General features: G+C 47.3%; 9 non-coding genes across 9 annotated transcripts; all 9 read left to right on the forward strand.

Moving 5' to 3' along the window:
* The first annotated feature begins 1,552 nt into the window (after nucleotides 1-1,552).
* trnad-guc (transfer RNA aspartic acid (anticodon GUC)) lies at nucleotides 1,553-1,624 on the forward strand. Its single transcript has one exon. It is a non-coding gene; the product is annotated as a tRNA-Asp (tRNA).
* Nucleotides 1,625-3,216: 1,592 nt separating this feature from the next.
* On the forward strand, nucleotides 3,217-3,288 carry trnad-guc (transfer RNA aspartic acid (anticodon GUC)). The gene has a single exon. It is a non-coding gene; the product is annotated as a tRNA-Asp (tRNA).
* Nucleotides 3,289-4,880: 1,592 nt separating this feature from the next.
* On the forward strand, nucleotides 4,881-4,952 carry trnad-guc (transfer RNA aspartic acid (anticodon GUC)). The gene has a single exon. It is a non-coding gene; the product is annotated as a tRNA-Asp (tRNA).
* A 1,591-nt stretch (nucleotides 4,953-6,543) lies between these two features.
* On the forward strand, nucleotides 6,544-6,615 carry trnad-guc (transfer RNA aspartic acid (anticodon GUC)). Its single transcript has one exon. It is a non-coding gene; the product is annotated as a tRNA-Asp (tRNA).
* Nucleotides 6,616-9,872: 3,257 nt separating this feature from the next.
* On the forward strand, nucleotides 9,873-9,944 carry trnad-guc (transfer RNA aspartic acid (anticodon GUC)). Its single transcript has one exon. It is a non-coding gene; the product is annotated as a tRNA-Asp (tRNA).
* A 1,593-nt stretch (nucleotides 9,945-11,537) lies between these two features.
* trnad-guc (transfer RNA aspartic acid (anticodon GUC)) lies at nucleotides 11,538-11,609 on the forward strand. Its single transcript has one exon. It is a non-coding gene; the product is annotated as a tRNA-Asp (tRNA).
* Nucleotides 11,610-13,201: 1,592 nt separating this feature from the next.
* On the forward strand, nucleotides 13,202-13,273 carry trnad-guc (transfer RNA aspartic acid (anticodon GUC)). The gene has a single exon. It is a non-coding gene; the product is annotated as a tRNA-Asp (tRNA).
* Nucleotides 13,274-14,865: 1,592 nt separating this feature from the next.
* On the forward strand, nucleotides 14,866-14,937 carry trnad-guc (transfer RNA aspartic acid (anticodon GUC)). The gene has a single exon. It is a non-coding gene; the product is annotated as a tRNA-Asp (tRNA).
* A 1,592-nt stretch (nucleotides 14,938-16,529) lies between these two features.
* Nucleotides 16,530-16,601, forward strand: trnad-guc (transfer RNA aspartic acid (anticodon GUC)). Its single transcript has one exon. It is a non-coding gene; the product is annotated as a tRNA-Asp (tRNA).
* Nucleotides 16,602-23,967: the final 7,366 nt, after the last annotated feature.

Raw genomic sequence — 23,967 nt, forward strand, 5'->3', positions numbered from 1 at the left:
GAACTTTTTGAATTCCAAATCGCTTTGCACTGCCGCATGGAGACTCTCATCCACAACACGTACGCGGCCCGCCACCCGTTTTATCAAAACTATCAACAGCAAACATGTTCCACAAATCCGCCTATCACAATCACCGCACAACATCCGCTCTTTACTCATCAGACTGGCCACTTTCTCTTCTTTGCATTCACAAAGCGGCTCATTCAAAATGCACTGAACACATTTTCCTTGGCACATTTCATTGCTTCATTAAACCGCGACGCTTTCTCCAACCAACATGCTTTATAAGCCACGACGCAACACATTTCACTACATCTTTCACGCGGCAGCAACACCATTGCGTTCATAGTCTGACAGCAAAATGACCCTCTAGCAGCCACACACCACCACCTGTTCAAGGCAGATAGACAATCTGAGGAGGAAGGTCACACACCTTGTACGCCATCAAACTTCAGCAAGGGCCACCTGGACGGAAAGAAGTGAAAGGTGGCAAAGGTTAATAACCTCGAATGGCTCAGTAACAAGTGCAACGAGACAAGGTGCTCAGAGGCACTGAAGAAAGTGTTTGGAATGCTACATGCCCAATACACATAGCCTGTGCGATCCCTTTGCAAGAGCTACTCAACGTATTCGAGTGATCAGCCTCGGCCCTGATTTTTTTTTTTAATTCCCTTGCAGCATCCTGCCATTCTCTCTTGAATGTTAACATTCAATCTGAAAGCACACGACTTTCAGTCAGCTCACACAACAACATGCTGCCTGAACTAATCCTTCTTTCCTTGTACGTCTGCTTCGAATGCGAATCACCTTATCTTCTTGTCCTCTGGTTAACCCTTCCCTCCTGCCACAAAAAGCTTTCTCGCTCAAAACAGTCCTTGTTTGGAACACCAAGATCAAAACTTCTGTGAGCACGATAGAACAACGCCCATCTTGCACTTTTGCACACCGTGTACCTGAAGTCATCCACGGCGAGCCCATGGTGCCAATCCTTCTCGATACCCACACGAAGGATTTCTTTCTAAAGTGTGGTGTCGGGAAAGGGGAAAATAATAATGCAGCGTGGGCCAAAACATTGAACTCCAAATATTTTGCATATCGTGCTTGCTTCTGTTGCAAAGCCAGGAAAAGAGAGAAAAACAAACAAGTAAAGAAAGAAAGAAACAAACAAACAAACAAGCAAAAAAAATCATATGCGTTTCCTGCTTGCCTGTAGTGGCCGATGATGTGCAATATCAAGCCCGCAAAAGTGCGAATCCGCCGTCCAGATCTCTGCAGCTGTCACAGGACTGAACTGGATGAAAGTGTTGAATGTATGCCATCACAGAGAGGAGGCAAATCACTGTGCGATGTAACATCAATGATCTGGGATGAGGGATAAAATTGAATTGATTGAGTCAAGAGCTTGAGCGGTGGTACTGCGTCGGCTGCCTGGCTCCAAAGCAGAAGCCGAAATGGTGATGGAAACGTGCCCGCTCCAAGCTGACACAACATCTATGAATCCCAAAGGTGGCTGGCAATCTCTGGCAAACTGTAGGAAGCATTTCTGTGTGCTTCCTCGTTAGTATAGTGGTGAGTATCCCCGCCTGTCACGCGGGAGACCGGGGTTCAATTCCCCGACGGGGAGGCGTGAGCGTTGCTGAGGCCACCCGAGAGCTGGTCGGGGAAACTATTTGAACTCCAAATCGCTTTGCACTGCCGCATGGAGACTCTCATCCACAACACGTACGCGGCCCGCCACCCGTTTTATCAAAACTATCAGCAGCAAACATGTTCCACACATCCGCCTATCACAATCACCGCACAACATCCGCTCTTTACTCATCATACTGGCCACTTTCTCTTCTTTGCATTCACGAAGCGGCTCATTCAAAATGCACTAAACACATTTTCCTTGGCACATTTCATTGCTTCATTAAACCGCGACGCTTTCTACAACCAACATGCTTAATAAGCCACGACGCAACACATTACACTACATCTTTCACGCGGCAGCAACACCATTGCGTTCATAGTCTGACAGCAAAATGACCCTCTAGCAGCCACACACCACCACCTGCTCAAGGCAGATAGACAATCTGAGGAGGAAGGTCACACACCTTGTACGCCATCAAACTTCAGCAAGGGCCACCTGGACGGAAAGAAGTGAAAGGTGGCAAAGGTTAATAACCTCGAATGGCTCAGTAACAAGCGCAACGAGACAAGGTGCTCAGAGGCACTGATGAAAGTGTTGGGAATGCTACATGCCCAATACACATAGCCTGTGCGATCCCTTTGCAAGAGCTACTCAACGTATTCGAGTGATCAGCCTCGGCCCTGATTATTTTTTTTAATTCCCTTGCAGCATCCTGCCATTCTCTCTTGAATGTTAACATTCAATCTGAAAGCACACGACTTTCAGTCAGCTCACACAACAACATGCTGCCTGAACTAATTTTTCTTTCCTTGTACGTCTGCTTCGAATGCGAATCACCTTATCTTCTTGTCCTCTGGTTAACCCTTCCCTCCTGCCACAAAAAAGCTTTCTCGCTCAAAACAGTCCTTGTTTGGAACACCAAGATCAAAACTTCTGTGAGCACGATAGAACAACGCCCATCTTGCACTTTTGCACACCGTGTACGTGAAGTCATCCACGGCGAGCCCATGGTGCCAATCCTTCTCGATACCCACACGAAGGATTTCTTTCTAAAGTGTGGTGTCGGGAAAGGGGAAAAGAATAATGCAGCGTGGGCCAAAACATTGAACTCCAAATATTTTGCATATCGTGCTTGCTTCTGTTGCAAAGCCAGGAAAAGAGAGAAAAACAAACAAGTAAAGAAAGAAAGAAAGAAAGAAACAAACAAGCAAAAAAAATCATATGCGTTTCCTGCTTGCCTGTAGTGGCCGATGATGTGCAATATCAAGCCCGCAAAAGTGCGAATCCGCCGTCCAGATCTCTGCAGCTGTCACAGGACTGAACTGGATGAAAGTGTTGAATGTATGCCATCACAGAGAGGAGGCAAATCACTGTGCGATGTAACATCAATGATCTGGGATGAGGGATAAAATTGAATTGATTGAGTCAAGAGCTTGAGCGGTGGTACTGCGTTGGCTGCCTGGCTCCAAAGCAGAAGCCGAAATGGTGATGGAAACGTGCCCCCTCCAAGCTGACACAACGTCTATGAATCCCAAAGGTGGCTGGCAATCTCTGGCAAACTGTAGGAATTGTTTCTGTGTGCTTCCTCGTTAGTATAGTGGTGAGTATCCCCGCCTGTCACGCGGGAGACCGGGGTTCAATTCCTCGACGGGGAGGCGTGAGCGTTGCTGAGACTACCCGAGAGCTGGTCGGGGGAACTTTTTGAATTCCAAATCGCTTTGCACTGCCGCATGGAGACTCTCATCCACAACACGTACGCGGCCCGCCACCCGTTTTATCAAAACTATCAGCAGCAAACATGTTCCACACATCCGCCTATCACAATCACCGCACAACATCCGCTCTTTACTCATCAGACTGGCCACTTTCTCTTCTTTGCATTCACGAAGCGGCTCATTCAAAATGCACTAAACACATTTTCCTTGGCACATTTCATTGCTTCATTAAACCGCGACGCTTTCTACAACCAACATGCTTAATAAGCCACGACGCAACACATTACACTACATCTTTCACGCGGCAGCAACACCATTGCGTTCATAGTCTGACAGCAAAATGACCCTCTAGCAGCCACACACCACCACCTGTTCAAGGCAGATAGACAATCTGAGGAGGAAGGTCACACACCTTGTACGCCATCAAACTTCAGCAAGGGCCACCTGGACGGAAAGAAGTGAAAGGTGGCAAAGGTTAATAACCTCGAATGGCTCAGTAACAAGCGCAACGAGACAAGGTGCTCAGAGGCACTGAAGAAAGTGTTGGGAAAGCTACATGCCCAATACACATAGCCTGTGCGATCCCTTTGCAAGAGCTACTCAACGTATTCGAGTGATCAGCCCTCGGCCCTGATTTTTTTTTAAATTCCCTTGCAGCATCCTGCCATTCTCTCTTGAATGTTAACATTCAATCTGAAAGCACACGACTTTCAGTCAGCTCACACAACAACATGCTGCCTAAACTAATCCTTCTTTCCTTGTACGTCTGCTTCGAATGCGAATCACCTTATCTTCTTGTCCTCTGGTTAACCATTCCCTCCTGCCACAAAAAAGCTTGCTCGCTCAAAACAGTGCTTGTTTGGAACACCAAGATCAAAACTTCTGTGAGCACGATAGAACAACGCCCATCTTGCACTTTTGCACACCGTGTACCTGAAGTCATCCACGGCGAGCCCATGGTGCCAATCCTTCTCGATACCCACACGAAGGATTTCTTTCTAAAGTGTGGTGTCGGGAAAGGGGAAAAGAATAATGCAGCGTGGGCCAAAACATTGAACTCCAAATATTTTGCATATCGTGCTTGCTTCTGTTGCAAAGCCAGGAAAAGAGAGAAAAACAAACAAGTAAAGAAAGAAAGAAACAAACAAACAAACAAGCAAAAAAAATCATATGCGTTTCCTGCTTGCCTGTAGTGGCCGATGATGTGCAATATCAAGCCCGCAAAAGTGCGAATCCGCCGTCCAGATCTGTGCAGCTGTCACAGGACTGAACTGGATGTAAGTGTTGAATGTATGCCATCACAGAGAGGAGGCAAATCACTGTGCGATGTAACATCAGTGATGTGGGATGAGGGATAAAATTGAATTGATTGAGTCAAGAGCTTTAGCGGTGGTACTGCGTCGGCTGCCTGGCTCCAAAGCAGAAGCCTAAATGGTGATGGAAACGTGCCCCCTCCAAGCTGACACTACATCGATGAAGCCCAAAGGTGGCTGGCAATCTCTGGCAAACTGTAGGAAGCATTTCTGTGTGCTTCCTCGTTAGTATAGTGGTGAGTATCCCCGCCTGTCACGCGGGAGAACGGGGTTCAATTCCCCGACGGGGAGGCGTGAGCGTTGCTGAGGCCACCCGAGAGCTGTCCGGGGAATCGATTTGAATTCGAAATCGCTTTGCACTGCCGCATGGAGACTCTCATCCACAACACGTACGCGGCCCGCCACCCGTTTTATCAAAACTATCAACAGCAAACATGTTCCACACATCCGCCTATCACAATCACCGCACAACATCCGCTCTTTACTCATCAGACTGGCCACTTTCTCTTCTTTGCATTCACAAAGCGGCTCATTCAAAATGCACTGAACACATTTTCCTTGGCACATTTCATTGCTTCATTAAACCGCGACGCTTTCTACAACCAACATGCTTTATAAGCCACGACATAACACATTTCACTACATCTTTCACGCGGCAGCAACACCATTGCGTTCATAGTCTGACAGCAAAATGACCCTCTAGCAGCCACACACCACCACCTGTTCAAGGCAGATAGACAATCTGAGGAGGAAGGTCACACACCTTGTATGCCATCAAACTTCAGCAAGGGCCACCTGGACGGAAAGAAGTGAAAGGTGGCAAAGGTTAATAACCTCGAATGGCTCAGTAACAAGCGCAACGAGACAAGGTGCTCAGAGGCACTGAAGAAAGTGTTGGGAATGCTACATGCCCAATACACATAGCCTGTGCGATCCCTTTGCAAGAGCTACTCAACGTATTCGAGTGATCAGCCTCGGCCCTGATTTTTTTTAAAATTCCCTTGCAGCATCCTGCCATTCTCTCTTGAATGTTAACATTCAATCTGAAAGCACACGACTTTCAGTCAGCTCACACAACAACATGCTGCCTAAACTAATCCTTCCTTCCTTGTACGTCTGCTTCGAATGCGAATCACCTTATCTTCTTGTCCTCTGGTTAACCCTTCCCTCCTGCCACAAAAAAGCTTTCTCGCTCAAAACAGTCCTTGTTTGGAACACCAAGATCAAAACTTCTGTGAGCACGATAGAACAACGCCCATCTTGCACTTTTGCACACCGTGTACCTGAAGTCATCCACGGCGAGCCCATGGTGCCAATCCTTCTCGATACCCACACGAAGGATTTCTTTCTAAAGTGTGGTGTCGGGAAAGGGGAAAAGAATAATGCAGCGTGGGACAAAACATTGAACTCCAAATATTTTGCATATCGTGCTTGCTTCTGTTGCAAAGCCAGGAAAAGAGAGAAAAACAAACAAGTAAAGAAAGAAAGAAACAAACAAACAAACAAGCAAAAAAAATCATATGCGTTTCCTGCTTGCCTGTAGTGGCCGATGATGTGCAATATCAAGCCCGCAAAAGTGCGAATCCGCCGTCCAGATCTCTGCAGCTGTCACAGGACTGAACTGGATGAAAGTGTTGAATGTATGCCATCACAGAGAGGAGGCAAATCACTGTGCGATTTAACATCAATGATCTGGGATGAGGGATAAAATTGAATTGATTGAGTCAAGAGCTTGAGCGGTGGTACTGCGTCGGCTGCCTGGCTCCAAAGCAGAAGCCGAAATGGTGATGGAAACGTGCCCCCTCCAAGCTGACACAACATCTATGAATCCCAAAGGTGGCTGGCAATCTCTGGCAAACTGTAGGAATCACTTCTGTGTGCTTCCTCGTTAGTATAGTGGTGAGTATCCCCGCCTGTCACGCGGGAGACCGGGGTTCAATTCCCCGACGGGGAGGCGTGAGCGTTGCTGAGACTACCCGAGAGCTGGTAGGGGAAACTTTTTGAATTCCAAATCGCTTTGCACTGCCGCATGGAGACTCTCATCCACAACACGTACGCGGCCCGCCACCCGTTTTATCAAAACTATCAGCAGCAAACATGTTCCACACATCCGCCTATCACAATCACCGCACAACATCCGCTCTTTACTCATCAGACTGGCCACTTTCTCTTCTTTGCATTCACAAAGCGGCTCATTCAAAATGCACTAAACACATTTTCCTTGGCACATTTCATTGCTTCATTAAACCGCGACGCTTTCTACAACCAACATGCTTAATAAGCCACGACGCAACACATTACACTACATCTTTCACGCGGCAGCAACACCATTGCGTTCATAGTCTGACAGCAAAATGACCCTCTAGCAGCCACACACCACCACCTGTTCAAGGCAGATAGACAATCTGAGTAGGAAGGTCACACACCTTGTACGCCATCAAACTTCAGCAAGGGCCACCTGGACGGAAAGAAGTGAAAGGTGGCAAAGGTTAATAACCTCGAATGGCTCAGTAACAAGCGCAACGAGACAAGGTGCTCAGAGGCACTGAAGAAAGTGTTGGGAATGCTACATGCCCAATACACATAGCCTGTGCGATCCCTTTGCAAGAGCTACTCAACGTGTTCGAGTGATCAGCCCTCGGCCCTGATTTTTTTTTTAATTCCCTTGCAGCATCCTGCCATTCTCTCTTGAATGTTAACATTCAATCTGAAAGCACACGACTTTCAGTCAGCTCACACAACAACATGCTGCCTAAACTAATCCTTCTTTCCTTGTACGTCTGCTTCGAATGCGAATCACCTTATCTTCTTGTCCTCTGGTTAACCCTTCCCTCCTGCCACAAAAAAGCTTGCTCGCTCAAAACAGTCCTTGTTTGGAACACCAAGATCAAAACTTCTGTGAGCACGAAAGAACAACGCCCATCTTGCACTTTTGCACACCATGTACCTGAAGTCATCCACGGCGAGCCCATGGTGCCAATCCTTCTCGATACCCACACGAAGGATTTCTTTCTAAAGTGTGGTGTCGGGAAAGGGGAAAAGAATAATGCAGCGTGGGCCAAAACATTGAACTCCAAATATTTTGCATATCGTGCTTGCTTCTGTTGCAAAGCCAGGAAAAGAGAGAAACACAAACAAGTAAAGAAAGAAAGAAAGAAAGAAACAAACAAGCAAAAAAAATCATATGCGTTTCCTGCTTGCCTGTAGTGGCCGATGATGTGCAATATCAAGCCCGCAAAAGTGCGAATCCGCCGTCCAGATCTCTGCAGCTGTCACAGGACTGAACTGGATGAAAGTGTTGAATGTATGCCATCACAGAGAGGAGGCAAATCACTGTGCGATGTAACATCAATGATCTGGGATGAGGGATAAAATTGAATTGATTGAGTCAAGAGCTTGAGCGGTGGTACTGCGTCGGCTGCCTGGCTCCAAAGCAGAAGCCGAAATGGTGATGGAAACGTGCCCCCTCCAAGCTGACACAACATCTATGAATCCCAAAGGTGGCTGGCAATCTCTGGCAAACTGTAGGAATTGCTTCTGTGTGCTTCCTCGTTAGTATAGTGGTGAGTATCCCCGCCTGTCACGCGGGAGACCGTTGTTCAATTCCCCGACGGGGAGGCATGAGCGTTGCTGAGACTACCCGAGAGCTGGTCGGGGAAACTTTTTGAATTCCAAATCGCTTTGCACTGCCGCATGGAGACTCTCATCCACAACACGTACGCGGCCCGCCACCCGTTTTATCAAAACTATCAGCAGCAAACATGTTCCACACATCCGCCTATCACAATCACCGCACAACATCCGCTCTTTACTCATCAGACTGGCCACTTTCTCTTCTTTGCATTCACGAAGCGGCTCATTCAAAATGCACTAAACACATTTTCCTTGGCACATTTCATTGCTTCATTAAACCGCGACGCTTTCTACAACCAACATGCTTAATAAGCCACGACGCAACACATTACACTACATCTTTCACGCGGCAGCAACACCATTGCGTTCATAGTCTGACAGCAAAATGACCCTCTAGCAGCCACACACCACCACCTGTTCAAGGCAGATAGACAATCTGAGGAGGAAGGTCACACACCTTGTACGCCATCAAACTTCAGCAAGGGCCACCTGGACGGAAAGAAGTGAAAGGTGGCAAAGGTTAATAACCTCGAATGGCTCAGTAACAAGCGCAACGAGACAAGGTGCTCAGAGGCACTGAAGAAAGTGTTGGGAATGCTACATGCCCAATACACATAGCCTGTGCGATCCCTTTGCAAGAGCTACTCAACGTATTCGAGTGATCAGCCCTCGGCCCTGATTTTTTTTTTAATTCCCTTGCAGCATCCTGCCATTCTCTCTTGAATGTTAACATTCAATCTGAAAGCACACGACTTTCAGTCAGCTCACACAACAACATGCTGCCTAAACTAATCCTTCTTTCCTTGTACGTCTGCTTCGAATGCGAATCACCTTATCTTCTTGTCCTCTGGTTAACCATTCCCTCCTGCCACAAAAAAGCTTGCTCGCTCAAAACAGTGCTTGTTTGGAACACCAAGATCAAAACTTCTGTGAGCACGATAGAACAACGCCCATCTTGCACTTTTGCACACCGTGTACCTGAAGTCATCCACGGCGAGCCCATGGTGCCAATCCTTCTCGATACCCACACGAAGGATTTCTTTCTAAAGTGTGGTGTCGGGAAAGGGGAAAAGAATAATGCAGCGTGGGCCAAAACATTGAACTCCAAATATTTTGCATATCGTGCTTGCTTCTGTTGCAAAGCCAGGAAAAGAGAGAAAAACAAACAAGTAAAGAAAGAAAGAAACAAACAAACAAACAAGCAAAAAAAAATCATATGCGTTTCCTGCTTGCCTGTAGTGGCCGATGATGTGCAATATCAAGACCGCAAAAGTGCGAATCCGCCGTCCAGATCTCTGCAGCTGTCACAGGACTGAACTGGATGTAAGTGTTGAATGTCTGCCATCACAGAGAGGAGGCAAATCACTGTGCGATGTAACATCAGTGATGTGGGATGAGGGATAAAATTGAATTGATTGAGTCAAGAGCTTTAGCGGTGGTACTGCGTCGGCTGCCTGGCTCCAAAGCAGAAGCCTAAATGGTGATGGAAACGTGCCCCCTCCAAGCTGACACTACATCGATGAAGCCCAAAGGTGGCTGGCAATCTCTGGCAAACTGTAGGAAGCATTTCTGTGTGCTTCCTCGTTAGTATAGTGGTGAGTATCCCCGCCTGTCACGCGGGAGACCGGGGTTCAATTCCCCGACGGGGAGGCGTGAGCGTTGCTGAGGCCACCCGAGAGCTGGTCGGGGAAACTATTTGATTTCCAAATCGCTTTGCACTGCCGCATGGAGACTCTCATCCACAACACGTACGCGGCCCGCCACCCGTTTTATCAAAACTATCAACAGCAAACATGTTCCACACATCCGCCTATCACAATCACCGCACAACATCCGCTCTTTACTCATCAGACTGGCCACTTTCTCTTCTTTGCATTCACAAAGCGGCTCATTCAAAATGCACTGAACACATTTTCCTTGGCACATTTCATTGCTTCATTAAACCGCGACGCTTTCTACAACCAACATGCTTTATAAGCCACGACGCAACACATTTCCCTACATCTTTCACGCGGCAGCAACACCATTGCGTTCATAGTCTGACAGCAAAATGACCCTCTAGCAGCCACACACCACCACCTGTTCAAGGCAGATAGACAATCTGAGGAGGAAGGTCACACACCTTGCACGCCATCAAACTTCAGCAAGGGCCACCTGGACGGAAAGAAGTGAAAGGTGGCAAAGGTTAATAACCTCGAATGGCTCAGTAACAAGCGCAACGAGACAAGGTGCTCAGAGGCACTGAAGAAAGTGTTGGGAATGCTACATGCCCAATACACATAGCCTGTGCGATCCCTTTGCAAGAGCTACTCAACGTATTCGAGTGATCAGCCCTCGGCCCTGATTTTTTTTTTTAATTCCCTTGCAGCATCCTGCCATTCTCTCTTGAATGTTAACATTCAATCTGAAAGCACACGACTTTCAGTCAGCTCACACAACAACATGCTGCCTAAACTAATCCTTCTTTCCTTGTACGTCTGCTTCGAATGCGAATCACCTTATCTTCTTGTCCTCTGGTTAACCCTTCCCTCCTGCCACAAAAAAGCTTGCTCGCTCAAAACAGTCCTTGTTTGGAACACCAAGATCAAAACTTCTGTGAGCACGAGAGAACAACGCCCATCTTGCACTTTTGCACACCGTGTACCTGAAGTCATCCACGGCGAGCCCATGGTGCCAATCCTTCTCGATACCCACACGAAGGATTTCTTTCTAAAGTGTGGTGTCGGGAAAGGGGAAAAGAATAATGCAGCGTGGGCCAAAACATTGAACTCCAAATATTTTGCATATCGTGCTTGCTTCTGTTGCAAAGCCAGGAAAAGAGAGAAAAACAAACAAGTAAAGAAAGAAAGAAACAAACAAACAAACAAGCAAAAAAAATCATATGCGTTTCCTGCTTGCCTGTAGTGGCCGATGATGTGCAATATCAAGCCCGCAAAAGTGCGAATCCGCCGTCCAGATCTCTGCAGCTGTCACAGGACTGAACTGGATGAAAGTGTTGAATGTATGCCATCACAGAGAGGAGGCAAATCACTGTGCGATGTAACATCAATGATGTGGGATGAGGGATAAAATTGAATTGATTGAGTCAAGAGCTTGAGCGGTGGTACTGCGTCGGCTGCCTGGCTCCAAAGCAGAAGCCGAAATGGTGATGGAAACGTGCCCCCTCCAAGCTGACACAACATCTATGAATCCCAAAGGTGGCTGGCAATCTCTGGCAAACTGTAGGAATTGCTTCTGTGTGCTTCCTCGTTAGTATAGTGGTGAGTATCCCCGCCTGTCACGCGGGAGACCGGGGTTCAATTCCCCGACGGGGAGGCGTGAGCGTTGCTGAGGCCACCCGAGAGCTGGCCGGGGAAACTATTTGAATTCCAAATCGCTTTGCACTGCCGCATGGAGACTCTCATCCACAACACGTACGCGGCCCGCCACCAGTTTTATCAAAACTATCAACAGCAAACATGTTCCACACATCCGCCTATCACAATCACCGCACAACATCCGCTCTTTACTCATCAGACTGGCCACTTTCTCTTCTTTGCATTCACAAAGCGGCTCATTCAAAATGCACTAAACACATTTTCCTTGGCACATTTCATTGCTTCATTAAACCGCGACGCTTTCTACAACCAACATGCTTAATAAGCCACGACGCAACACATTACACTACATCTTTCACGCGGCAGCAACACCATTGCGTTCATAGTCTGACAGCAAAATGACCCTCTAGCAGCCACACACCACCACCTGTTCAAGGCAGATAGACAATCTGAGTAGGAAGGTCACACACCTTGTACGCCATCAAACTTCAGCAAGGGCCACCTGGACGGAAAGAAGTGAAAGGTGGCAAAGGTTAATAACCTCGAATGGCTCAGTAACAAGCGCAACGAGACAAGGTGCTCAGAGGCACTGAAGAAAGTGTTGGGAATGCTACATGCCCAATACACATAGCCTGTGCGATCCCTTTGCAAGAGCTACTCAACGTATTCGAGTGATCAGCCCTCGGCCCTGATTTTTTTTTTAATTCCCTTGCAGCATCCTGCCATTCTCTCTTGAATGTTAACATTCAATCTGAAAGCACACGACTTTCAGTCAGCTCACACAACAACATGCTGCCTAAACTAATCCTTCTTTCCTTGTACGTCTGCTTCGAATGCGAATCACCTTATCTTCTTGTCCTCTGGTTAACCCTTCCCTCCTGCCACAAAAAAGCTTGCTCGCTCAAAACAGTCCTTGTTTGGAACACCAAGATCAAAACTTCTGTGAGCACGAGAGAACAACGCCCATCTTGCACTTTTGCACACCGTGTACCTGAAGTCATCCACGGCGAGCCCATGGTGCCAATCCTTCTCGATACCCACACGAAGGATTTCTTTCTAAAGTGTGGTGTCGGGAAAGGGGAAAAGAATAATGCAGCGTGGGCCAAAACATTGAACTCCAAATATTTTGCATATCGTGCTTGCTTCTGTTGCAAAGCCAGGAAAAGAGAGAAAAACAAACAAGTAAAGAAAGAAAGAAACAAACAAACAAACAAGCAAAAAAAATCATATGCGTTTCCTGCTTGCCTGTAGTGGCCGATGATGTGCAATATCAAGCCCGCAAAAGTGCGAATCCGCCGTCCAGATCTCTGCAGCTGTCACAGGACTGAACTGGATGAAAGTGTTGAATGTATGCCATCACAGAGAGGAGGCAAATCACTGTGCGATGTAACATCAATGATCTGGGATGAGGGATAAAATTGAATTGATTGAGTCAAGAGCTTGAGCGGTGGTACTGCGTCGGCTGCCTGGCTCCAAAGCAGAAGCCGAAATGGTGATGGAAACGTGCCCCCTCCAAGCTGACACAACATCTATGAATCCCAAAGGTGGCTGGCAATCTCTGGCAAACTGTAGGAATTGCTTCTGTGTGCTTCCTCGTTAGTATAGTGGTGAGTATCCCCGCCTGTCACGCGGGAGACCGGGGTTCAATTCCCCGACGGGGAGGCGTGAGCGTTGCTGAGACTACCCGAGAGCTGGTCGGGGAAACTTTTTGAATTCCAAATCGCTTTGCACTGCCGCATGGAGACTCTCATCCACAACACGTACGCGGCCTGCCACCCGTTTTATCAAAACTATCAGCAGCAAACATGTTCCACACATCCGCCTATCACAATCACCGCACAACATCCGCTCTTTACTCATCAGACTGGCCACTTTCTCTTCTTTGCATTCACGAAGCGGCTCATTCAAAATGCACTAAACACATTTTCCTTGGCACATTTCATTGCTTCATTAAACCGCGACGCTTTCTACAACCAACATGCTTAATAAGCCACGACGCAACACATTACACTACATCTTTCACGCGGCAGCAACACCATTGCGTTCATAGTCTGACAGCAAAATGACCCTCTAGCAGCCACACACCACCACCTGTTCAAGGCAGATAGACAATCTGAGGAGGAAGGTCACACACCTTGTACGCCATCAAACTTCAGCAAGGGCCACCTGGACGGAAAGAAGTGAAAGGTGGCAAAGGTTAATAACCTCGAATGGCTCAGTAACAAGCGCAACGAGACAAGGTGCTCAGAGGCACTGAAGAAAGTGTTGGGAATGCTGCATGCCCAATACACATAGCCTGTGCGATCCCTTTGCAAGAGCTACTCAACGTATTCGAGTGATCAGCCCTCGGCCCTGATTTTTTTTTTAATTCCCTTGCAGCATCCTGCCATTCTCTCTTGAATGTTAACATTCAATCTGAAAGCACACGACTTTCAGTCAGCTCACACAACAACATGCTGCCTAAACTAATCCTTCTTTCCTTGTACGTCTGCTTCGAATGCGAATCACCTTATCTTCTTGTCCTCTGGTTAACCCTTCCCTCCTGCCACAAAAAAGCTTTCTCGCTCAAAACAGTCCTTGTTTGGAACACCAAGATCAAAACTACTGTGAGCACGAGAGAACAACGCCCATCTTGCACTTTTGCACACCGTGTACCTGAAGTCATCCACGGCGAGCCCATGGTGCCAATCCTTCTCGATACCCACACGAAGGATTTCTTTCTAAAGTGTGGTGTCGGGAAAGGGGAAAAGAATAATGCAGCGTGGGCCAAAACATTGAACTCCAAATATTTTGCATATCGTGCTTGCTTCTGTTGCAAAGCCAGGAAAAGAGAGAAAAACAAACAAGTAAAGAAAGAAAGAAACAAACAAACAAACAAGCCAAAAAGATCATATGCGTTTCCTGCTTGCCTGTAGTGGCCGATGATGTGCAATATCAAGCCCGCAAAAGTGCGAATCCGCCGTCCAGATCTCTGCAGCTGTCACAGGACTGAACTGGATGAAAGTGTTGAATGTATGCCATCACAGAGAGGAGGCAAATCACTGTGCGATGTAACATCAATGATGTGGGATGAGGGATAAAATTGAATTGATTGAGTCAAGAGCTTGAGCGGTGGTACTGCGTCGGCTGCCTGGCTCCAAAGCAGAAGCCTAAATGGTGATGGAAACGTGCCCCCTCCAAGCTGACACTGCATCGATGAAGCCCAAAGGTGGCTGGCAATCTCTGGCAAACTGTAGGAAGCATTTCTGTGTGCTTCCTCGTTAGTATAGTGGTGAGTATCCCCGCCTGTCACGCGGGAGACCGGGGTTCAATTCCCCGACGGGGAGGCGTGAGCGTTGCTGAGGCCACCCGAGAGCTGGTCGGGTAAACTTTTTGTATTCCAAATCGCTTTGCACTGCCGCATGGAGACTCTCATCCACAACACGTACGCGGCCCGCCACCCGTTTTATCAAAACTATCAACAGCAAACATGTTCCACACATCCGCCTATCACAATCACCGCACAACATCCGCTCTTTACTCATCAGACTGGCCACTTTCTCTTCTTTGCATTCACAAAGCGGCTCATTCAAAATGCACTAAACACATTTTCCTTGGCACATTTCATTGCTTCATTAAACCGCGACGCTTTCTACAACCAACATGCTTTATAAGCCACGACGCAACACATTTCACTACTTCTTTCACGCGGCAGCAACACCATTGCGTTCATAGACTGACAGCAAAATAACCCTCTAGCAGCCACACACCACCACCTGTTCAAGGCAGATAGACAATCTGAGGAGGAAGGTCACACACCTTGTACGCCATCAAACTTCAGCAAGGGCCACCTGGACGGAAAGAAGTGAAAGGTGGCAAAGGTTAATAACCTCGAATGGCTCAGTAACAAGCGCAACGAGACAAGGTGCTCAGAGGCACTGAAGAAAGTGTTGGGAATGCTACATGCCCAATACACATAGCCTGTGCGATCCCTTTGCAAGAGCTACTCAACGTATTCGAGTGATCAGCCCTCGGCCCTGATTTTTTTTAAATTCCCTTGCAGCATCCTGCCATTCTCTCTTGAATGTTAACATTCAATCTGAAAGCACACGACTTTCAGTCAGCTCACACAACAACATGCTGCCTAAACTAATCCTTCTTTCCTTGTACGTCTGCTTCGAATGCGAATCACCTTATCTTCTTGTCCTCTGGTTAACCCTTCCCTCCTGCCACAAAAAAGCTTTCTCGCTCAAAACAGTCCTTGTTTGGAACACCAAGATCAAAGCTTCTGTGAGCACGAGAGAACAACGCCCATCTTGCACTTTTACACACCGTGTACCTGAAGTCATCCACGGCGAGCCTATGGTGCCAATCCTTCTCGATACCCACACGAAGGATTTCTTTCCAAAGTGTGGTGTCGGGAAAGGGGAAAAGAATAATGCAGCGTGGGCCAAAACATTGAACTCCAAGTATTTTGCATATCGTGCTTGCTTCTGTTGCAAAGCCAGGAAAAGAGAGAAAAACAAACAAGTAAAGAAAGAAAGAAACAAACAAGCAAACAAGCAAAAAAAAATCATATGCGTTTCCTGCTTGCCTGTAGTGGCCGATGATGTGCAATATCAAGCCCGCAAAAGTGCGAATCCACCGTCCAGATCTCTGCAGCTGTCACAGGACTGAACTGGATGAAAGTGTTGAATGTATGCCATCACAGAGAGGAGGCAAATCACTGTGCGATGTAACATCAATGATGTGGGATGAGGGATAAAATTGAATTGATTGAGTCAAGAGCTTTAGCGGTGGTACTGCGTCGGCTGCCTGGCTCCAAAGTAGAAGCCTAAATGGTGATGGAAACGTGCCCCCTCCAAGCTGACACAACATCCATGAAGCCCAAAGGTGGCTGGCAATCTCTGGCAAACTGTAGAAAGCGCCTCTGTGTGCTTCCTCGTTAGTATAGTGGTGAGTATCCTCGCCTGTCACGCGGGAGACCGGGGTTCAATTCCCCGACGGGGAGGCGTGAGCGTTGCTGAGGCCACCCGAGAGCGGTGAGTGAAAATTTTTTTGAATTCCAAATCGCTTTGCACTGCCGCATGGAGACTCTCATCCACAACACGTACGCGGCCCGCCACCCGTTTTATCAAAACTATCAACAGCAAACATGTTCCACAAATCCGCCTATCACAATCACCGCACAACATCCGCTCTTTACTCATCAGACTGGCCACTTTCTCTTCTTTGCATTCACAAAGCGGCTCATTCAAAATGCACTAAACACATTTTCCTTGCCACATTTCATTGCTTCATTCAACCGCCAAGCTTTCGACAACCAACATGCTTTATAAGCCACGACGCAACACATTTCACTACATCTTTCACGCCGCAGCAACACCATTGCGTTCATAGTCTGACAGCAAAATAACCCTCTAGCAGCCACACACCACCACCTGTTCAAGGCAGATAGACAATCTGAAGAGGAAGGTCACACACCTTGTACGCCATCAAACTTCAGCAAGGGCCACCTGGACGGAAAGAAGTGAAAGGTGGCAAAGATTAATAACCTCGAATGGCTCAGTAACAAGCGCAACGAGACAAGGTGCTCAGAGGCACTGAAGAAAGTGTTGGGAATGCTGCATGCCCAATACACATAGCCTGTGCGATCCCTTTGCAAGAGCTACTCAACGTATTCGAGTGATCAGCCCTCGGCCCTGATTTTTTTTAAATTCCCTTGCAGCATCCTGCCATTCTCTCTTGAATGTTAACATCCAATCTGAAAGCACACGACTTTCAGTCAGCTGACACAACAACATGCTGCCTAAACTAATCCTTCTTTCCTTGTACGTCTGCTTCGAATGCGAATCACCTTATCTTCTTGTCCTCTGGTTAACCCTTCCCTCCTGCCACAAAAAAGCTTTCTCGCTCAAAACAGTCCTTGTTTGGAACACCAAGATCGAAACTTCTGTGAGCACGAGAGAACAACGCCCATCTTGCACTTTTGCACACCGTGTACCTGAAGTCATCCACGGCGAGCCCATGGTGCCAATCCTTCTCGATACCCACACGAAGGATTTCTTTCTAAAGTGTGGTGTCGGGAAAGGGGAAAAGAATAATGCAGCGTGGGCCAAAACATTGAACTCCAAGTATTTTGCATATCGTGCTTGCTTCTGTTGCAAAGCCAGGAAAAGAGATAAAAACAAACAAATAAAGAAAGAAAGAAACAAACAAGCAAACAAGCAAAAAAAAACCATATGCGTTTCCTGTTTGCCTGTAGTGGCCGATGATGTGCAATATCAAGCCAGCAAAAGTGCGAATCCTCCGTCCAGATCTCTGCAGCTGTCACAGGACTGAACTGGATGAAAGTGTTGAATGTATGCCATCACAGAGAGGAGGCAAATCACTGTGCGATGTAACATCAATGATGTGGGATGAGGGATAAAATTGAATTGATTGAGTCAAGAGCTTTAGCGGTGGTACTGCGTCGGCTGCCTGGCTCCAAAGTAGAAGCCGAAATGGTGATGGAAACGTGCCCCCTCCAAGCTGACACAACATCTTTGAAGCCCAAAGGTGACTGGCAATCTCTGGCAAACTGTAAAAAGCATCTCCGTGTGCTTCCTCGTTAGTATAGTGGTGAGTATCCCCGCCTGTCACGCGAGAGACCGGCATTCAATACCAAGACGGGGAGGCGTGAGCGTTGCTAAGGCCACCCGAGAGCTGTTCGGGGCAACTTTTGGAATTCCAAATCGCTTTGCACTGCCGCATGGAGACTCTCATCCACAACACGTACGCGGCCCGCCACCCGTTTTATCAAAACTATCAACAGCAAACATGTTCCACACATCCGCCTATCACAATCATCGCACAACATCCGCTCTTTACTCATCAGACTGGCCACTTTCTCTTCTTTGCATTCACAAAGCGGCTAATTCAAAATGCACTAAACACATTTTCCTTGGCACATTTCATTGCTTCATTCAACCGCGAAGCTTTCGACAACCAACATGCTTTATAAGCCGCGACGCAACACATTTCACTACATCTTTCACGTGGCAGCAACACCAATGCATTCATAGTCTGACAGCAAAATAACCCTCTAGCAGCCACACACCACCACCTGTTCAAGGCAGATAGACAATCTGAGGAGGAAGGTCACACACCTTGTACGCCATCAAACTTCAGCAAGGGCCACCTGGACGGAAAGAAGTGAAAGGTGGCAAAGATTAATAACCTCGAATGGCTCAGTAACAAGCGCAACGAGACAAGGTGCTCAGAGGCACTGAAGAAAGTGTTGGGAATGCTACATGCCCAATACACATAGCCTGTGCGATCCCTTTGCAAGAGCGACTCAACGTATTCGAGTGATCAGCCCTCGGCCCTAATTTTTTTTTAATTCCCTTGCAGCATCCTGCCATTCTCTCTTGAATGTTAACATTCAATCTGAAAGCACACGACTTTCAGTCAGCTCACACAACAACATGCTGCCTAAACTAATCCTTCTTTCCTTGTACGTCTGCTTCGAATGCGAATCACCTTATCTTCTTGTCCTCTGGTTAACCTTTTACTCCTGCCACAAAAAAGCTTTCTCGCTCAAAACAGTCCTTGTTTGGAACACCAAGATCAAAACTTCTGTGAGCACGAGAGAACAACGCCCATCTTGCACTTTTGCACATCGTGTACCTGAAGTCATCCACGGGGAGCCCATGGTGCCAATCCTTCTCGATACCCACACGAAGGATTTCTTTCTAAAGTGTGGTGTCGGGAAAGGGGAAAAGAATAATGCAGCGTGGGCCAAAACATTGAACTCCAAGTATTTTGCATATCGTGCTTGCTTCTGTTGCAAAGCCAGGAAAAGAGAGAAAAACAAACAAGTAAAGAAAGAAAGAAAGAAACAAGCAAACAAGCAAAATAAAATCATATGCGTTTCCTGCTTGCCTGTAGTGGCCGATGATGTGCAATATCAAGCCCGCAAAAGTGCGATCCCGCCGTCCAGATCTCTGCAGCTGTCACAGGACTGAACTGGATGAAAGTGTTGAATGTATGCCATCACAGAGAGGAGGCAAATCACTGTGCGATGTAACATCAATGATGTGGGATGAGGGATAAAATTGAATTGATTGAGTCAAGAGCTTTAGCGGTGGTACTGCGTCGGCTGCCTGGCTCCAAAGTCGAAGCCGAAATGGTGATGGAAACGTGCCCCCTCCAAGCTGACACAACATCTTTGAAGCCCAAAGGTGGCTGGCAATCTCTGGCAAACTGTAAAAAGCGTCTCCGTGTGCTTCTTCGTTTTTATAGTGGTGAGTATCCCCGCCTGTCACGCGGGAGACCGGGGTTCAATACACCGACGGGGAGGCGTGAGCGTTGCTAAGGCCACCCGAGAGCTGTTCGGGGAAACTTTTTGAATTCCAAATCGCTTTGCACTGCCGCATGGAGACTCTCATCCACAACACGTACGCGGCCCGCCACCCATTTTATCAAAACTATCAACAGCAAACATGTTCCACACATCCGCCTATCACAATCACCGCACAACATCCGCTCTTTACTCATCAGTCTGGCCACTTTCTCTTCTTTGCATTCACAAAGCGGCTCATTCAAAATGCACTAAACACATTTTCCTTGGCACATTTCATTGCTTCATTAAACCGCGACGCTTTCGACAACCAACATGCTTTATAAGCCACGACGCAACACATTTCACTACATCTTTCACGCCGCAGCAACACCATTGCGTTCATAGTCTGACAGCAAAATGACCCTCTAGCAGCCACACACCACCACCTGTTCAAGGCAGATAGTCAATCTGAGGAGGAAGGTCACACACCTTGTACGCCATCAAACTTCAGCAAGGGCCACCTGGACGGAAAGAAGTGAAAGGTGGCAAAGGTTAATAACCTCGAATGGCTCAGTAACAAGCGCAACGAGACAAGGTGCTCAGAGGCACTGAAGAAAGTGTTGGGAATGCTACATGCCCAATACACATAGCCTGTGCGATCCCTTTGCAAGAGCTACTCAACGTATTCGAGTGATCAGCCCTCGGCCCTGATATTTTTTAAATTCCCTTGCAGCATCCTGCCATTCTCTCTTGAATGTTAACATTCAATCTGAAAGCACACGACTTTCAGTCAGGTCACACAACAACATGCTGCCTAAACTAATCCTTCTTACCTTGTACGTCTGCTTCGAATGCGAATCACCTTATCTTCTTGTCCTCTGGTTAACCCTTCCCTCCTGCCACAAAAAAGCTTTCTCGCTCAAAACAGTCCTTGTTTGGAACACCAAGATCAAAACTTCTGTGAGCACGAGAGAACAACGCCCATCTAGCACCTTTGCACACCGTGTACCTGAAGACATCCACGGCGAGCCCATGGTGCCAATCCTTCTCGATACCCACACGAAGGATTTCTTTCTAAAGTGTGGTGTCGGGAAAGGGGAAAAGAATAATGCAGCGTGGGCCAAAACATTGAACTCCAAGTATTTTGCATATCGTGCTTGCTTCTGTTGCAAAGCCAGGAAAAGAGAGAAAAACAAACAAGTAAAGAAAGAAACAAACAAACAAACAAACAAGCAAAAAAAAATCATATGCGTTTCCTGCTTGCCTGTAGTGGCCGATGATGTGCAATATCAAGCCCGCAAAAGTGCGAATCCGCCGTCCAGATCTCTGCAGCTGTCACAGGACTGAACTGGATGAAAGTGTTGAATGTATGCCATCACAGAGAGGAGGCAAATCACTGTGCGATGTAACATCAATGATGTGGGATGAGGGATAAAATTGAATTGATTGAGTCAAGAGCTTTAGCGGTGGTACTGCGTCGGCTGCCTGGCTCCAAAGTAGAAGCCTAAATGGTGATGGAAATGTGCCCCCTCCAAGCTGACACAACATCTATGAAGCCCAAAGGTGGCTGGCAATCTCTGGCAAACTGTAGAAAGTGTCTCTGTGTGCTTCCTCGTTAGTATAGTGGTAAGTATCCCCGCATGTCACGCGGGAGACAGGGGTTCAATTTCCCGACGGGGAGGCGTGAGCGTTGCTGAGGCCACCCGAGAGCGGGAAGAGAAAACATTTTGAATTTCAAATCGCTTTGCACTGCCGCATGGAGACTCTCATCCACAACACGTACGCGGCCCGCCACCCGTTTTATCAAAACTATCAACAGCAAACATGTTCCACACATCCGCCTATCACAATCACCGCACAACATCCGCTCTTTACTCATCAGACTGGCCACTTTCTCTTCTTTGCATTCACAAAGCGGCTCATTCAAAATGCACTAAACACATTTTCCTTGGCACATTTCATTGCTTCATTAAACCGCGACGCTTTCGACAACCAACATGCTTTATAAGCCACGACGCAACACATTTCACTACATCTTTCACGCGGCAGCAACACCATTGCGTTCATAGTCTGACAGCAAAATAACCATCTAGCAGCCACACACCACCACCTGTTCAAGGCAGATAGACAATCTGAGGAGGAAGGTCACACACCTTGTACGCCATCAAACTTCAGCAAGGGCCACCTGGACGGAAAGAAGTGAAAGGTGGCAAAGGTTGATAACCTCGAATGTCTCAGTAACAAGCGCAACGAGACAAGGTGCTCAGAGGCACTGAAGAAAGTGTTGGGAATGCTACATGCCCAATACACATAGCCTGTGCGATCCCTTTGCAAGAGCTACTCAACGTATTCGAGTGATCAGCCCTCGGCCCTGATTTTTTTTTTAATTCCCTTGCAGCATCCTGCCATTCTCTCTTGAATGTTAACATTGAATCTGAAAGCACACGACTTTCAGTCAGCTCACACAACAACATGCTGCCTAAACTAATCCTTCTTTCCTTGTACGTCTGCTTCGAATGCGAATCACCTTATCTTCTTGTCCTCTGGTTAACCCTTCCCTCCTGCCACAAAAAAAGCTTTCTCGCTCAAAACAGTCCTTGTTTGGAACACCAAGATCAAAACTCCTGTGAGCACGAGAGAACAACGCCCATCTTGCACTTTTGCACACCGTGTACCTGAAGTCATCCACGGCGAGCCCATGGTGCCAATCCTTCTCGATACCCACACGAAGGATTTCTTTCTAAAGTGTGGTGTCGGGAAAGGGGAAAAGAATAATGCAGCGTGGGCCAAAACATTGAACTCCAAGTATTTTGCATATCGTGCTTGCTTCTGTTGCAAAGCCAGGAAAAGAGAAAAAAACGAACAAGTAAAGAAAGAAAGAAACAAACAAGCAAACAAGCAAAAAAAAATCATATGCGTTTCCTGCTTGCCTGTAGTGGCCGATGATGTGCAATATCAAGCCCGCAAAAGTGCGAATCCGCCGTCCAGATCTCTGCAGCTGTCACAGGACTGAACTGGATGAAAGTGTTGAATGTATGCCATCACAGAGAGGAGGCAAATCACTGTGCGATGTAACATCAATGATGTGGGATGAGGGATAAAATTGAATTGATTGAGTCAAGAGCTTTAGCGGTGGTACTGCGTCGACTGCCTGGCTCCAAAGTACAAGCCTAAATGGTGATGGAAACGTGCCCCCTCCAAGCTGACACAACATCCATGAAGCCCAAAGGTGGCTGGCAATCTCTGGCACACTGTAGAAAGCGTCTCTGTGTGCTTCCTCGTTAGTATAGTGGTGAGTATCCCCGCATGTCACGCGGGAGACAGGGGTTCAATTTCCCGACGGGGAGGCGTGAGCGTTGCTGAGGCCACCCGAGAGCAGGAAGAGAAAACTTTTTGAATTTCAAATCGCTTTGCACTGCCGCATGGAGACTCTCATCCACAACACGTACGCGGCCCGCCACCCGTTTTATCAAAACTATCAACAGCAAACATGTTCCACACATCCGCCTATCACAATCACCGCACAACATCCGCTCTTTACGCATCAGACTGGCCACTTTCTCTTCTTTGCATTCACAAAGCGGCTCATTCAAAATGCACTAAACACATTTTCCTTTTCACATTTCATTGCTTCATTAATCCGCGACGCTTTCCACAACCAACATGCTTTATAAGCCACGATGCAACACATTTCACTACATCTTTCACGCGGCAGCAACACCATTGCGTTCATAGTCTGACAGCAAAATAACCATCTTGCAGCCACACACCACCACCTGTTCAAGGCAGATAGACAATCTGAGGAGGAAGGTCACACACCTTGTACGCCATCAAACTTCAGCAAGGGCCACCTGGACGGAAAGAAGTGAAAGGTGGCAAAGGTTAATAACCTCGAATGGCTCAGTAACAAGCGCAACGAGACAAGGTGCTCAGAGGCACTGAAGAAAGTGTTGGGAATGCTACATGCCCAATACACATAGCCTGTGCGATCCCTTTGCAAGAGCTACTCAACGTATTCGAGTGATCAGCCCTCGGCCCTGATTTTTTTTTAATT

This window comes from Heterodontus francisci, chromosome 34, assembly GCF_036365525.1.
Source record: "Heterodontus francisci isolate sHetFra1 chromosome 34, sHetFra1.hap1, whole genome shotgun sequence".
Classification (NCBI taxonomy): domain Eukaryota; kingdom Metazoa; phylum Chordata; class Chondrichthyes; order Heterodontiformes; family Heterodontidae; genus Heterodontus; species Heterodontus francisci.